Raw genomic sequence first — 15,128 nt, forward strand, 5'->3', positions numbered from 1 at the left:
ACACCCAGTTCCACCGGGCTCATCCACAAAACCTGGCACCAGTGGGGTGTCTGGCTGTAGCTGCTGAGTTAGGCAAGAATCACCTGAGAGGGAGAGGAGAACAAGTATTCTAACAGGGCTCACTTAGGTGGGGAGCAGGGCAATGGCTGAGCAGCTCTCTGGCAATAAACAAAGGCCACCCAAATGACAACAAGCAAAGGTTATTTATTCAGAACCCACAATAGCAAGGGAGTCAGCTATTGTCACTTATGTTTTGGCAGCAACTCAAAGACAGGTGCAGGAATGGAAAGTTTTATGGTAGAAAAAGGGAAGGAGTGCTCTGTTGGCACGGGGAAGCTGTAAGCAGGCTAACCAGAGGCAGGGAATCTTATGTGATTGCTTAGGGGTGCATATTTGGCTCTCTGGTTGGTGTTAAGTTGAAAGCAAAGACAAAAATGGGAGTTTTGTCAGTTACAAACCACATCCTGGCCAGTTTAGGCCCATAGTTACAGGGGTTATTGTTTGGCTTCCTGGACCAGTTGCTAGAGATAGTAGGCTGACTTCCTCTAAGTCTAACTTGCAGACAGTAAGTTGGCTTGCTGGACTGGTTACTATGGACCATGGATTGGTTTCCTGGGCTAGTTGCTGCAGATTGTGAGTCAGAGTTCTATTTTTATGTTTGGTGTGGCTATTATCTCTTTGTACATTCAATCTCTCAGGCAGTACTTACCCAGCTCTTGCCCATGAGGTCAGGCCACATGGGGCCCCCCACCTGTAAGAAAACAGCCCAGCCAAACAGACTACAGGCTTTTGACCAGACCACAAAGGGCTCAGAACAGTGAGGTGAGACTGGCAGGCAGGGTGGACAGTAAATGACCTAGAACCTAGGAAGACAGTCATCATGTTAGCCTGGGTTGGGAGCAGAGGAGTAATCCCACCACAGTGCCAAAGAAGGGGGTTTCACAGGCCCTTTCCCCCAATCCCGACTTCCTCACTGCTGACTCCCTGCCGGTCTATGGGGAGGGCACAGTTGTGGATGTTGCTCTCCCACGGGTGATCTTCATTTTAAGAGAGTGTTGCAGGACGGGGTTCCTGGGAGGGAGAAGGGGGAGGTGGTTTCCATGATGTTCAAACAACTTTCACCCTCAAAACCTCTTTCCAAGTGGATCCCCAAGGCATTTGCCTGCTCAGCATCCATGCCCCCCACCCTAATTTGGAAATAAGACCCCCATTTTTTCTCTCATTTTGTGAGTGAGAAAAACTGCTTATCCTTCAGGACTCTTGGGTGGGTGTGGAATACAGACCTGGCCATTCAATGCATTGAATACTCCTAGCCATAGTGATTGCTTCAGAGGTAGAATGTGACTGAAAGCAGTCTGACCAGAGGTAATCCTGGTACATGTGCAGGACCACTGGGAAAGGTGACTTGCCTTTATTGGGACTACTAAGCTCATAGGGTATAAACTCAGAGCTGTTGGCAGTCATTACAAGAGGAAATTATGTTTGGAAATGGGTCAACACATAGGAAAATAGAATCAATAAATAGTAAAAATAAGATTGAGTCATGATGACCTCGTTGAGCCCCTGGATCCACCCTTTCCTGAAAGCCCTGCTCCTGGATGTTTTGATTAAGAGGAATAACATACGTCCTTTTTAGCTTAAGCCTGTTCAGTCAATTTTTGGTAGTTTTCAACCACAGAGCTGTGATGAATATACCCCCTTTGGGGAAATAAAAGCACAATTACTCCTCATCTCATCTGGGGTGTGTACCCCAGACTCTGTTAGTCACCCTCTGGCTCTTTTCTCTTTCTGCAGGAGTCACTGGTGAGTTCCCTGTTCCTGAAAGTGTAAGAATTTGGTGCCTACCTGGTAATGATATGGCTTAGAGATTAAACTTGGCTTTGGAAGGGAAGTTTAACCAAATGATCTCTAGTTTTTCTTCCTGCTCAATCTAAGACTTTGAACCACCTAGCTATCAGATGAGAAAAATTAACAATCTTAAATGACGAAAGTCAACATTTACTCTGTGTCAGATATTGTTCTAAACACTTCTTCTATGATTATTTAACAGCCCCAAAGGGCAGGTTTTGCTGTCCCCTTGTTGGAGGCTGCATGGCTTGTGTGGTGATGCGTGGATCTGGATTGCACAGATCTAAGCTCTTAACTGCTGAGTTACAGAACTGGTACACATTGTGCTTGCTTTAGCACCCATCCTCTTCCCACACAGATGGACAGCTTGCCACTTGAGCTCTTGAGCTTCTCTGCTCTATACAGGACCTCTTTCTTCCCTGCCTCTCAACAGGACCTGGATCTTGACGGAGAAGATAAGCTCACAGTGGTGGGGCTTACAGGGGAAGACCAGGGAGCAGATAGCAGGAGTGAGGAGGGAGAGTGCTGAGGCAGGGGAGGGTGGGGTTTTCTTTAGAGGTTGTATCAGGGGCTGAGGGACATGTGGGAAGAGATGGGTTATGTCAGGGTGTGATTGTGTGTGTATGTGTGTGTGTGTGTGTGTGTGTGTGTGTGTTATAGGTTAAAATTCCTTTTAAATGATTTTGGGGGAAGGAAATTAAAGACTTTAAGTTATTATCAGTAGTAGCTTTTTTAAATGTTTATTTATTTTGAGAGAGAGAGAGAGAGAGAGAGAGAGAGAACCCCAAGCAGGCTCTGCACTGTCAGCCCAGAGCCCAACTTGGGGTTCCATCTCACAAATCCAGGAGGATCACAACCTGAGCTGAAATCCAGAGTCAGATGCTTAACTGACTGAGACGCCCAGGTGCCCATCAGTAGTAGTTGTTTTTAACCTAGACTGTGTAGCTATGTAAAGACTGGACCACAAGTTCAGTCTATTTCCTCTTCCTTCCTCCCTCCCTCCCTTCCTTCCTTTCTTCTTTCCATTCAGTAAGTTAGTGCAAACATTCTGCCAGCAGGCCATGGAGAACATTGCAATGGAGATAAATGTGGAGAGATAGGATACCAGTATGTGGGGCCAGTAAGCCAAACTAAGCTGTCTGGGTCTTACCCTTGTGGCTTAGGTGGGAGTAAGATGCAGACAATGTTCCCTCTGGCTTAGGGACATCAGCTTTAGGGGAGGGTAAGGCTCTCTCTTGGCTCTTGGCTGTTTCCCAGCCCATTAGGGGTAAAGACCTACCTTGAATGTGTACTGTGTGACACTTTGAGGGCTGTCTTGGCTCCAGGTGAAAGGAGGCATCAGTTATTTCTGGAAATTCTTCTCTCAGGCAGCAAGTAGTTCCTGCTTTCAAGGGTGAAGCCATGTGCTCTCCTGGGGTGATTACACTAATGGAATGAGGGTCCTCTTCTGATGGATAATGCTAACTCTGTGGTCAGAACCAGGGTCAGTTGGCATTCTAGCTCTGATATAAAAGGAGTTGGTTTCATGCTGACAGAAAAGTAACAGACATCCCAATGGGTCTGAGCACAGAGTCTGGCATTGTTTTCAGGAGAATCAGTCTCCTTCAAGTCCCCAGCAATGACAGACTGGAGGCAGTGGCCAATTACTGTCTCAGTGGTTTCAAGGCTCATAGTAGGTGCTCAGTAAATACTTGCTGACTTGAACCAAAGGGAATTTTGTGATTTGGCTCCTTAAAGTGATGCTCATATGACCAGCATCTAAGGTAAAGCAGCAGAAGCTGAGATCAGGAGGCAGGGCCCTGGTGCAAGTACTCTTTGAGACTGATGGCTCAGGTGTTACTGCCACTGGGAGTGTGCTGAGAAGGGACCTAAAGAGTGTCTGTATGGCCCTGAGCCTCCACTTTCACATCTGGGAAGTGGGGCAGTTCCATGAGTCCTCTTTTATGGGACAGTTCTGGGAAGTAACTGAGGCAACATGCTTAGGAAACTGGTACCTGGTAAGCATGCAGACCACAGCCCCAGGATCCTCTTCTGTTCCGGGAGCTCCAGCTGTTTTGCCTTGCTTTTCCCACCAAGTTCTGTGCTCCAGTGTGCTGGGTAGAATCCCACTCGTGGTTTTACTTTGTCCCTACAGAGGGACATAAAACCTCAGCCTTCCATGAAACCATTTTTGTTCCATTTGGACCAAGATTCCTGCTGTGTCATGCTCATTTTCCAATATATTTGCTACTCTTACCTATTAAATAGCCAATAGTTGGGGTGCCCGGATGGCTCAGTCAGTTAAGCATATGACTCTTGATTTCAGCTTAGGTCATGATCTCATGGTTTGTGGGTTTGAGCCCCACATCAGGCTCTGATAGCACAGAGTCTGCTTGGGATTTTCTCTCTTCCTCTCTCCCTGCCCCTCCCCTGTTTGTTCTCTCTCTCTTCTCTCTCTCTTTCTTTCTTTCTTTCTTTCTCCCTCACAAAATAAATAAACATGAAAAAAAAAATAAACTAAAAATAGCCAATGGTCAGTCTCCTCCTATTTTGCCCTCTTTTCTCCCTAATGCCATTTTTTTCTGTTTTGTCTTCCCTGGCACTTCAGATGTATCATGAATTGGACCATACACACATAAGCAGAGCTAAGACCCTCTCAGTCCCTGGCAAAGGTGACGTGTAGTTTTCAGTGGTGGGGCGGGGAAGGGGCAACCACTTTGATACTGTGCAGTCATGGGTGGCTTCTATGTGAGCTGGCCAGGCATAGGATTGGTTGTAAGGTAGAGGGGAATGGCTGACCACTCAAGGTCAGCTGGAAGTGGGATCCATCAGCACTTTGCTCTCAACTGGAGCCTGAGGAAGCCTTCTGCTTCCCTCTGGCCATCATCTAGGCTGGGCTGTCCATCTATGGTGGCCTGTGCTCCATCAGTAGAGACCAGGGTCAAGCACAAGAAAAGGGTTCTATTTCAAAGGGAGGATGTGGGAGTGCTATGTGTGAACACAGGGACCCTGGAGGATCCTATCCGTGCTTGGCTGGGGTAATGTAGGAGGGCAGCATTGGGGAGAAGGACACTCGAGAAGGGGGAGCAGCATTGGGACATGGAGGTGGAGTGTATGAGGTGTTAGTGTGGTGAAAGAAGGAGGAGAAGCACATCCCAGTGGTCCCATGTGCCATGCATGGGGACAGGTTCAGGGCACTTGTAGGCATGTTTATAGACAGTTCTATGGAGCAGGTAGGGTTTTTTCCAGCTTTGTTGGGGTATGACTGACAAATGAAAAGTGTATATATTTAAGGTGTACAATGGGATGTCCTGATACATTGTTTAATGTATGTTTACATTGTATACATTTTAATGTACTCATTGAACACTTAATGTATACATTGTTTAATGTATACATTGTTGAATGATGACCACAATCAAGCTAATTAAGACATTAACATAGTTACAATTTTCATGTGTGTGTGGTTAGAATACTTAAGATCGACTCTCATCAAATTTCAAGTATACAATCCATATTAACTATAATACTTTGCATGTGAGGACATATCCAGAGAAGCTCAGAGAGGTAAACCCTTTGCAGAAGGTAGGTCACTCCACCAGACACTTGAGCCTCGAGTGTCTGATACTGAGGACACACTCCTCCTACTTCACCCACCTGCTCTGGTCAGGACACTGCCTTCCTCTGGTATCCCTGGAGGGAAGGTCCAAGCACTTACACAACAGGGCCAGTTGGATTTTCCCTCAAAGACATGCCAGACCCAGGAGAGCTTGCAGGCTGCAAGTGCATCCTCCAATTATGCCAGCATGCCTCTCTCTCATAAATCCCCCTCAGTGGAATGGGGCCGTGTTTTCTTTGTTTGGAGCTAAATCCTGCTGCTCTATTGATTACTATAATTCAGCCCTAATTGGACTTCTGCGAAGCACATGCACGGACGACAGTGGGCCTTTAGGCAGCATGGCATCCATTATTAACACAATGATGACGGCCTTTGCCCTGCTCTGTGCCTTCCCCTCAGGGAGTGCTGAGAAGCAGACCTGCTGAGTAATGTGCTTCCCTATGAATTCGTCTCTTCAAAATATTTGTTTCCTCTTGGAGGAGAAGAAGGATGTGAACCACACAGCTAGCACACTCCTCTAATTGCCTCTCTGCTGGCCTGGGCTGGGGAGCCACTCAGGCCCTCTCAAAGCAAGGCACTGGTCTTTTGAATGACAGGGCTGCAGTGGAGCCCTGGTCAGGACCAGGAGCTGGTGAGGTTTGAGAAACTGGTGGACAGAGACCAAGAATCTGTACCTGGTTGCTGATGGGTTAGCCAGAGAAGAAAAGTCACAGTGGGTCAAACACCTGAGACAAGAAGCCAGGGCTGGGAAGGTGTCTACATTCTGCAGGCTGAAGCAGAACAGATTTTCATTATTAGGACAGGTCTGGGTAGTTTACTTCCTAATAAGAGCTTGGAGACAAGTGTAGGGTTTTGTGACCCACTGAGGACTGAAAACGTCAGCTGGTGTGGCTGGCAGTCTGCACTTAGCACATGCTGGGGTGCAGGTTCTGGATGGTGGGCTGACCTTCTCAGCATGGAATCTGCTCTGGTACAATGTAATGGTCAGGAGGAGCCATCCGACGGCCATAGGCATCTGCTTTGTTAATTAGAGAAGGGAGTTGCCCAGACTTATGCCTTCCATGCCTTCTGAGCCTGGGTCCCGTTCCCTGCCTAGGTGGATGGAGTTGGGCTGTCACCATGATGGTGGTCAGATGGGGCCTCAGGGAAGCTGCACATGCTGCTCAGACCCTGAGAGGACAAATGACAGGCACAGGCCAAGGTGGGTTACGGACTGACACCAGCACGGACCCTGGGGGGGTGTTTTTTCTGAAGTCAAGTCACATACTCTCTGTTAACACTGGCAGGCAGGAGATGGAATCCCCTGGATCCTCTGGCCATCCTGCTTCCCATCACTCAGTCAGTCGACAAACCTCAGTTACTAGAAAACTCTGACAGGCTTTGGGGAAACAACTGCAGGTAAGGACTACAAAGTCTATCCTCCTGCAGCTTACAGTAGGGTAAGAAAGACAGACACTAAACAAGTAAAGCATACACGTGGACAAGGGCTTCTGAGAACCCAAGGGCTGGAAAACAACTGAACAGGGATGAAGAGATAGGGCTTCCCTAAACTTATGTCTTCAGGCATCATGAGTGATAGGCCATGTTTCTGTGCCCAGTGCTACCGACTGCTTCCTAAGGGCTGGCTGCAGAGGCAGCATGGCTCTGACTCCACAGTGCACTCTGTGCAGGGAGGATGGAGCAAGGATCAGACAGGCCCTGTGGAGTGCTCCTTCCTGAGCCAGCCACTCACAGGACTCTCATATGGGCATGCACTGACTTGCTCTTGCAGTGGACAGAGGTGATCCTTAGGAGCAAGGACTGGGCAGGGGCCTTGCCTGTCCTCAGTGTTCAAAGAATAAGTGGAGAAAAGATGACAGGGAAGGGGGCACTAGTGCTGGTGCAAAAAGAGATAGGGCACTGAAAGTCCTCATATGAGTGAAGTCATATGACTTTTGTCTTTCTCTGACTAATTTCACTTAGCATAATACCCTCCAGTTCCATCCATGTAGTTGCAAATGGCAACATTTCATTCTTTTTGATTGCCAAGTAATACTCCATTGTATATAGATACCACATCTTTATCCATTCAGACAAAACATATGAACATAAGGGAAGGGAAACAAAAATACTATAAAAACATGGAGATGGACAAAACAGAAGAGACTCATAAATATGGAAAACAAACAGAGGGTTGCTGAAGGGGTTGTGGGAGGGGGGATGGGCTAAATGTGTAAGGGGCACTAAGGAACCTACTCCTGAAATCATGGTTGCACATTCTAACTAATTACATTCTAACTAGTTACATTCTAACTAATTTGGATGCAAATTTAAAAAAAATAAAAAATAAAACAAGTTAAAAAAAAAGAGAGAGATAGGGCACTGAGACCCTTGTCTATACAGCTCTGCGAACCAAATATGGCATCCCTGAGAACCTTCCCAGGAGTCTTCAAGCTAGAGCATGTCTAATGCAGCAGGCAGCCTCGTGGATGCTCATCTGCTCACGTTCTCCCACTAGAAGCCAGGAGACCACCTGCACCGCCTTCTAGCTCTCCCCAGATGGGTCCCTGGCTGCACTGGCAGGACCTGGTGGCAGCTGACTTCTTGGCCCTTTCTCCTTTTCTGCCTCACCATTCCTTTCCCTGGAATGGATGTCTGCCAGGACCAGAAGCTAAGTCCTAATCTCGAGACAACAAGCCTGGGGGCAAGAGGCTATGCCACCTTCCTGAGGTGAGTGTGGGTTGTGTGTCCATCAGGGACTTCTTGCAGGCCTTGCATGTGCCAACACCTTGCCTTCAATCGGGTTCCTCATATATCTCTGCACACTGGTCCCTATGTCGTGTCAGTACAAAATCCCGAATCATTTGTTGGAAAGTCAGTGTCTGCTCCCTTCTGGTTTTATTTCTGTGGGGGAGGGACAGAGGTTTCTGGGAGAGCAGGTGAGAAGTAAGGCTGTCTCCCAGACTCATCCCTCCTGGAAGCAGCCCAACCCCGGCCCTGCCCCCTCCACCTTCTTCCACTGCTCCATCCTCCTTACTCCTCCCTGGTGATCTGAACCAGTCCCCAGGGCCCAACAGCCCTACACCCTGCTCATCTCACCATCCCACCAGTAGAGGCAGAAGGCCACAGGCTGCTAGTACAGGCAGCGGAGCCGTGGCACCTGGCTTCACATCCCAGCCAGACAGCCACCTGCTGTGTGTACTTAGGTAGTTTTCTTAGCCTCCCTGTGCCTCAGTTGGCTCACCTAGTAAATGGGGTAATCCTAGTGGTTGTGAGGCTCAGTGAGAGTCTGTAGAGGCCTCAGTTCAGTGGCTGACAGGTGTGAGTGCTGCAGCTATTAGCTGGCACTGTCACATACCCTTTGTTTTCTGTCCCCACTGCCCCTGCCCTTGCCTAGGCTCCCCTTCCTTTGTCTGAATGATTACATCAGCCTCCCCAGGGAGCACCTCTCACCTCGTGTCCCTATCCTCCTTCCTGACATCATCCTTGCTGTTCCAGAGGCCCTATCTCTGCACCGCTCAAGACCCTCCACTGGCTCCAGCTACTGCCAGGACAAAACCCAGCCCATGTCCTGGTGCCCCCATGCCTCTCCAGCTCCCCATGTGCTCAGCACCCAGGGCTCTCAGAGCCTCCCTGGGGCACCAGGCTCATGGGGCCATGGGCCATCCTAGTTTGCATTGGCATAGTCTATAGATTGAGATAGCATCCTGCTCTTGACTATTGTAGGAAATGCCGTGTGACAAAACACACACATATAAGTGTCACTGAACAAACTAAATGAAATCTATAGATTTTGGAAGTTAAATGACTGCAACATTTTTGATGTCAGAAAGAGATTTTTATACCTGAGCAATATAGAAATCTCATTCCCCTCAACATGCCTGGCACTTTCTGGCCTGTGTTTCTTCATGCTGTTCCTTTTCAGAGCACCCTTCCTTCCCCTTGTCTGCAGGTACCTCTGACACTGGGCTGAATGTCACTCCCTCTCTATAGCCTGTTCTCATCCCCACAGAACATCGTAAGAGCCTGGGGATTACACCACATTTGAGTGATGCTGCTTTGCAATGCCAATTTGTCTCAATTCAAAACCAGACTGTACTGCTCACCAGCTGTGTGAGTGACTTAACCTCTCTGTGTCAGCATCCTTGCCTTTGCGATGGCAGAACTTACTTTGCAGAACTTCTGAGAGGTCTGAGTGTGTCAATACATGTAAGACACTTCTGGTAGTTCCTGGAACAGTAGTGCTACTTAAGAACTTACCATATTATATTATTTAAATAGGGTGTTTTGTGTCCTGCCTTTCTGGGCCCTGGGATGGAGTGAGCCTGCATGCAGCAGGGGCTGTGGTCCTGGATGCTAACTTTTCGCGTCCAGGCTCAGAGACCACCAGTGTTCAGGAGAGCTGGGCCGGGGAATTGTTTGTGGTGCCCAGTCTCCATCTCAGAGCCCGCTCACGGAGATCACATGAGGTGCCAGGAGGACAAGGTCACCAGAGTCTGACATGGACTTTGAGGCACTCAGGGCTTGTGAACTCCATCTCTCGCTGCTCCTTCCCCTGTGGGGACTCTCTACACCTATCCCCCTCCCTCTACCAACCAGCTTTGCAGGAGGATGCCCACAGTTCCATTCAGAGGACCTCCAGGTCCTGCAGAGGAATTGGGTCACCTGTGCCCAGAAGCCAACAAGGCCACATCTGAAGGGGTGAGGTGCTGCTGTCCACCCTCCCAAGTATTTCTCAGAGCCCATTCTAGGAGAGAAGGTGTATGCACACCTGGGGACAAGATACACTGGGCTCCATAGAAGGGGGGATGGGGAGCAGGTGAGGGGTCTGGGTCAGGAAGGTGGAATCTGAAGTGGGAAAGAACCTTCCCTGGTTCAGGGAGGGATCCAGGGCACTGTAATGGGAAGGAACCAGCTCAGGTCCTCACCTGCTCCTGGTGCAAAAGCCCCTGGCAAGTGGGGACAGGTCTATGCCTCAGGTCCTCTTCTGGTCTGAGGGACTGAGATTCCACTGTCATGCAGCCAGGGGAGATCTGGGTGAGCAAGTCCTCAACATGGAGCTCCAATGTCCTTCTTTAATGGGTCACCTGGCAAAGCAGAAGGAACAGCATGGAGATGCTGTGTGGATGATCTGGGGTGGGGGAGGCAGGGCCCAGAGGCCCTTGGAATTCTGTCACTGAACTGAAGGGAGATTGAAGCAAAGCTGCTAAGTGCTGCCCGCTGCTCTCATTACTGTCCCCATGGGAATATGAAGTGGGAAATCCTTTCTGTGTGGGACCATTCCAGGTGGTTGGGTACTTAGCATCCCTGGACACTGCCAACTCTGATACCAGTGATGGCTGTCTTCCCACCCCAACAGTCCCTGGATCAACCACAAACACTTTACACATGTCCACTGTCCACCCTCCTCTGTTCCCCGGAATTTGGCAAGAGACAGGCAGGAGTAGGCTGCTGCTGACTAGATCCCATCCCCAGGGGGCTCCGGGGAAGGGGTGACACGGAAGGCCAGGGGCCCATTCTTCAAGGATAGGCTTATAAACATGGGCCCCCAGGCTGGCCTCGAGCCTCACTTTAACCCACAATGTCCCCTCCATGCAGGGAGGTAGAAAGCCTCTGGTAGGTCCCTGCAGGTTAACTTAGGGGCTGGGAACAGGTGAGAAGATGGGGTTGGCTGTGCCAGTATCCCACCTTGGGGCCACAGTAGGCAATGAGTTTGTCCTGTGGCCTTGGAGCCTGGACTGCCCCCCTCTCCTTGTGGTCTGCGAGGGCATCCCACCCTGATGTTCTCTCCTGGAGTGACTGCCAGAACAGCTTCTGGTCCTTGATCTGGGATTCTTTATCTTCCTCAGGTAGAACAGAAATGCCTGGGTGTTTTTCTGGACATGACACCGGTTATGGGTCATCATGAGACTGTGGTGCTCATCTTGCTGCTCTGTGAACACAGGACTTTGAGGACGCAGGAGAGCAGGGTGGCTGCTGCAGCAGCCCACCAGCCCCAGGCGAGCCACCCCGCACACTGGCTTCCTCCTTCCTTCCTCTGCTCCCCTAGAGCTGCCTTTGGGGCACACCACCCCTCACTCTACTCAGCAGCCCTACCCCAAACTCTCCATCATTATCCCCCTACAGCCTTATCCTATGAACCCTCACCACTCCACACTGTGAATCCCAACACCCCCAGCCCCTGCCCTGCCCCTCCCAGCACTGTCCTGGGGAATCTACCCATCCTACATCTTAAGTCCCTCTTACCTCCCCTTTTCAATGGATTTGTGGGAATCTGACTCCCCTTCCACCTTCTTTCTCTTCTTCATTAAGGCAGAAAGAGATTGTTGCAACCCCAACAATCAACCCCAAGCTGAGACCACCACTCTAGAGTTGGGAGACAGTTACGAATCATCCTGAGACCCTGACATGGACCCCTAGTCCAGATAGTAGAATGAAGTTAAGATAGAATGGCCCTGAGAGAGAGAGAGAGAGAGAGAGAGAGAGAGAGAGAGAGAGAAAGAGAGAGTCCCACAAACCCCATGTGAAAAGAATCCCATTTTAAAGGCATTTCAAACCCTGTATTCAAAGGAATCGTGGAGATGATCCTCCTTCAAACCTAGGACCTTTGATAAAGCAAACTATTATTCCTTTTCCTTTGTAAACTTTTCTTTGGAAACTTGGTCAGAGTGGCACAAACATATTCATTTGGGAACCATAGAAATCTTTGAGTGATAAAAGGACTGTCTACATGCTAGTCTTCAACTCACATCTTCTTAGGGTGAAGGTGGTCACAAATGGTGCACTGCTGGGGTGGGAAACACTAGTTGGAAGGAAATCCACCCCTGAGAGAACTCTGTGCTCATGACCTTGCCTCCTCTTTTAGGGTCTGGAAAGAAGGTTTTATGCCTGTCTTCCCAATCTCAGTCTTATAGCAGATGGCACAGAAGGCTTTTCTGTTATCTCTTGAAGAAGCTGTGACATGGTGTACCATTTCTCCAAACAGAAAAATATAGATGACATGTCTAATGCTGGCTGAACACATAGCTCTGGAGACAGGCCACAGAGGTGTTCACCCCAGCTCCACTGTCTCCCAGCCCATGTCCTATGATGCCATGTGCCTGCTATACCCGGGTAAGCTGGAGATGCCCAAGACCTTAACTTTTAGAGTTATTCCCAGGATTGAATGAGTTGGCACATGTGAGGCACTTAATCTGTTCATAGCACATCCTTTCCCTGGCTGCTGTATTGCCAACCTGGAGACCTTTTCATCCACAGCCACTATCCACAAACTTGGGGCTGGTTCTGGACCACACAGTCTAACAGGGCTATGTCCCCATGCTGAGGAGAATTCCAAATGGGGAGCACCGTGCCAGCTGGGGAGGTCATGAGCAACTGCCTGCAGGGATACAACATCTGATCTGGGATTTGTGGGCAGGATGGACACAGGGGCATGAGGCAGTGAGAGCTTGACAGAGGGGGCGTGGGTGTGGCAGTGGGGAAGTGGTGTGGGAGGAGGCTGACGGCCCGCCACTAGACCAGTGGGCTCCTGCATGTCCAGAGAATGACCCTGGATGTTGAACTACAGGAGATGAGAAGTATTCAGGGTTTTGTTTTAATTCTTATTACTCCTTTTCTGCTGACATAAAAGTCACAGTGAAACACTTTTGTAGGTGAAAAATGAAAGTACCATGTAAAAAACAAATAATGAATGGTCCTAGAATTGACCAGAATTTTAGAGGGCTTATATCCAGAATTATGTATGTATCCCATGAATGACCAGGGAGGGATGCAGGCTCTGTCCCTCACCATGGAGGATCCCACCCTGCTCATGAGGGAGCAGGAGTGCACATGGAAGCCAGAGAGCCTTCAAGCCTCCAGTCAGTCTGTGCCAGTCTCCCCTCCCACCCAAACATACCCCCACCCAAACATACTCCCCTCCCACCCAAACATACTCCCACCCAAACATATGCCCCAAACATACCTCCCTGTCTTGCTTTACCTCCTCCTCCTCCCAGTTTTGGCCTCCCTGATCTTCCCTTCATCAGGCTGAAGCAGCTGCAAGACTGACAGGTCTTTCTCATGTTAATTCATTGTTTTTCCTGCCAAATGACTCCTCCAGCCACTGGTGGAGGGAGAGGCAGGACTTGGGGTGGGGGGTGTTGGAGAACTAGTTCCCCTTCTGTTCCACTGGAGGCACAAAGTACTGCATAATGGGGCAGAAACCTCCAGCGTCTCCCCAGGCTTTTTCCTCCATCACACCTCCTCTCCCAACTCCCCTCCTTCCCCTTCTCCTCTCCCCTTTATCATCCTCTCAGAATGCTGCCTGGGACCTTGATGGGTATCAGAATGGAAGAGCTGCCATCGGATCCACGCTGGACCGTGCGTGGTTGCAGTTTGGGACCACTTCACATAAGAGAATACTGGTGTGATTCTTGGCTCTGTTCCCCTCTAGTTCCAGGCCCTGCAGGAGCCACTGAGTTCTCCCCCACTAACCTCCAGGCACCCGTGGTCTCCAGCATCAGGTAGTTCCTGACTGCCAGTGGAACTCAGTGCTTTCACAGTGGGGTTCTTCCTCCTGCTGGGTCTCCAGCACCGATGGTCTTTCCTCACATCTGTATGCCTGCAGGGAAGTGGGAGCTGGTGAGGGTTAGGAGTACAGGCTCATATCTCTGTCTTACAAAGAAATTTTATGATTTCCTCTAAAAGGAAAAATCAATATATCATTAAGATACCTTTAGAGAAGATGAAATGAATGAACAAAGCTTATTCTTACCATTCTCGGAAGGTCACACTTTACAGACCCGATCACTTGCTAAAAGCTCTGAGGATCTCTGGGACGGTCTGGCGGCTGCTCTGCTCTCTTGCTAGCCCTGCAGAGGGAGGCTGTGGATTGATCCTCTTGGCTGGTAGGTCAGTGGCTACCCCTCAAACCCCTTTCTTAATGGGCCCCTTAGGAAGTTAGTCAACCTGCCTTTCTGTGCACATGGCCAACCCAGGCCTTCTTCGTGTACTGTACTTATCTTGCAGACAGAAGCGTTTTCCGAAGTCTGAGAGTCTTCTCTCTCTCCTGGGCATGTGACAGGGTTAAGGGTTGGAAAATTACTGAGTTTCTGACCTGTAATGAAATCTGGATGTTTAGTTTCCTTGGAGGTGTTTGTTTGTTTATTCTAAAAGATCTTCAAATTTCAAGCAGCAATGGGATAAAAATAGCAAACCTGCCACATTTGTAAGCATCTTTGTAACTCACCAATGACAGCACAGCCAGGGCTCATTTGCTGCTTCCAGTTTAGGAGAGGCAGCTAAGCAGGGATTACCAATCAACTTCCCTTCACAGATGAAGAATGGAGGTGAACACAGGTGAAGTAACTTGCCTAAACCCACTCTGTAAATTACTGAAAAAAAAAAAAAAACTAGGAAGCAATCCCAGACCCCTGGCTCCTACACCTGTGAATTCTATGCCAACCTCAGAGATTGACTTCAGTTCCTGGGAATTAAAAGATTTCAGGAAAGAGATATTAGTTGTAAAGTATATCTTTGACATTGATGAACAATCTCCTAGCCTAAACTCTAAAGAATATACCCCAGTTCTTCAAATCTTGTGGACTTAAAACAACAAAGGATGGAACAAACAACAACAGAAATTCCTTTACTCCCTTAGATGCATTTGCAGAGCACAAGGAAATAGGTGTGGTCCCCAAAAGTCTACTCTGATTATACCTGG

This window comes from Felis catus, chromosome E2 (genome assembly GCF_018350175.1).
Source record: "Felis catus isolate Fca126 chromosome E2, F.catus_Fca126_mat1.0, whole genome shotgun sequence".
Taxonomy (NCBI): Eukaryota; Metazoa; Chordata; class Mammalia; order Carnivora; family Felidae; genus Felis; species Felis catus.